Source organism: Carlito syrichta, unplaced genomic scaffold (genome assembly GCF_000164805.1).
Source record: "Carlito syrichta isolate Samal-C Ts95f unplaced genomic scaffold, Tarsius_syrichta-2.0.1 Scaffold314005, whole genome shotgun sequence".
NCBI classification, from domain to species: Eukaryota; Metazoa; Chordata; class Mammalia; order Primates; family Tarsiidae; genus Carlito; species Carlito syrichta.
The window spans coordinates 412,007-414,109 of NW_007258101.1; the positions used below are offsets into that span (position 1 = coordinate 412,007).

General features: G+C 44.6%; 1 long non-coding RNA gene across 1 annotated transcript in view; it reads left to right on the forward strand.

Annotated features, from left to right (window-relative positions):
* The first annotated feature begins 779 nt into the window (after positions 1-779).
* The window catches only part of LOC110596763, a 5,124-nt gene continuing 3,800 nt past the window's right edge, over positions 780-2,103 (forward strand). Inside the window, exon 1 of the long non-coding RNA XR_002482698.1 lies at positions 780-1,043. This is a non-coding gene — a long non-coding RNA (uncharacterized LOC110596763). The remainder of the gene's footprint in view (positions 1,044-2,103) is intronic.

The window sequence follows — 2,103 nt, forward strand, 5'->3', positions numbered from 1 at the left end:
CTGGGCATCCAAGCCGGGAAAGCAAACCACGCGGGGAAAGGGATTCTCTCCTCGACACGTTCACAGGGAGGACAGTGAAAATGTGCCTTGGGTGGCCAATCTCCTCATTTGCCCCTATTAAAAGAAAAAGCCCAAGAAATTCAATTAAAGCCACCCTGGCCAAGGCTCTATTTGAGGCATGAATGTCTCCCCTAAAGCTGCAGCAATCATGTGGCATTAGACACTTCCGGAATCCTATAGCCAACCTGAAAAGTCCCAGACCCCCTTTTTCCCTAATTTTTGCTCTGATCTGTAATTTTATCCACATTTGCACTAGTTTGAGCATTCTGGCTCTCCCATCTGAAAGCCTGCAATTACTATATAATTCTTCGCAATTTCAGATGTCCTAATATGGACTGTAATTTTTGCGCAAGACAATTTCCTGCTATTTCAAGCATCAACATTGTCAAAGTTGTATGTACATAATAAATGGGAATATCAATGCATAGTTTTTAGCATAACATCTTGACTCCTCGATAATTATATCCGTTCGGAGCCTACGCAGAATTAGCCTGAATTGCATGGTAACTGCTGCTGCTTTAAAATTTTTAAAAATTACTCATAATTTTCCCAAAGATTACCAAGATCTCGAGTGCACAATGTCATCAGCGTAATGAAGAGTAAACATTTATGCTAATAATCTGCAATTTTTTTCATCAGCTATAAAGACAGAGGCTATATAGCCGAAAATTTCAGTCCTATTCTGCAAGCGCAGCGCTGCAAAAAGCCTGCGGCGCTCGGAGGCGCCTCGTCCTGGGGACCTCTTTCCACTCTTTACTCTCAAGATAGGAGGATGGGGCCGAGGGATTCTTTTTGGTTTTCTGGTTTTGTTTTGCTCTGGTTTGGTCGGTTTTGTATTTTTTCTATTTTTCCTTTTTCTACCTTTTTTGCTTTTTTGCCATTTCTTTCCGGTTATTCTCCCAGCCAAAAGCTGCCTTCGACCCTTTTGATTTGATGTAGAAAAGAGTGTGTGTCCAGATTATCTGAAATTGACACTGAAGAAGGTAAGGGTGGAAACCGGTTTCAGTTTTCAGAGGGTTGGAAGGCTGCGCTGCGCCCGCCGCGCGGCTCCCGCTCCGGGAGTAGGAGGGTGGGGGAGTGATTATGTATGCACCAGCTAATTCTTCCATCAAAACTTCTTGTCAGCGATGTCAGGATTATTTTTTTTTTCCTTTTTATAAAAACACTTGATGTTTCAGGAAGTGTTAATCCCCGAAGATTGGGGGATGAGGGAGGGGGTAGGGAGCGGTGGGTGGGGGGTGACATGTTTCTTGAGCCTGGGGGCCTTCCCTTTTAGAGCCGTTTGCCTGTCTACGCTGGAGTTGGGGTTTGTTGTGGAGCTGGGACCGGAGGAGGATTTCTTTGAGGCATGAGAGGGAGGGACCCTCGCCCTCTGGACTGCATTTGATGGAGGTTCCTATGGCCGTGTGGGATGGAGAGCAGAAAAGTTTGCTTTAGCCTCTAATTTCAAAGGTGTTTAACCCGGGCGGTGGGATGACAAAAACCAGAGAGTTGTGAAATCGGTTTGTAAAGGATACAGAAAGAAAGAGATGGATACCAGGATAAAGATTTAAAGCCAGCAAGCCTGGGTTGCTTCTTTCCTCCCAATTTTTCTTGATCTAGAATCTCAGGTTCTACTTCTAAGCCCTCAGACCTATCTTTCCTTGGGTGACGGAAATGGACAATTTCTTCAAGGGGAGAGATTCAGTCCATTTCTACCTCAAATGACTATCTATGAATAAATTCACATTTCTGTGCATATAGGTGGGGAGGGGGGATTTTAAAACTTTTTGTGGCTCTAAAAACGAGTCCAGAATCAGGAAACCTGGAGAGCCATCTAAACCCAGCCCAGGTGCAGATTCCCAGAAGAAAGAAATAAAAATAAAACATGATGATCTGCAAGGGGGACGCTGTGAACTATAAATATGTTTCCAGTTCTACATTTTTAAAATATTGCCTAGATTTAGGATCTGAGTTCTTCCACAATTAGACTACCGCTCACCGGGCTACCCAGCCCCTCCAGGCTCAGGAAAGCCAAGACCAGTAAGGAGGGGGCTGGGGACT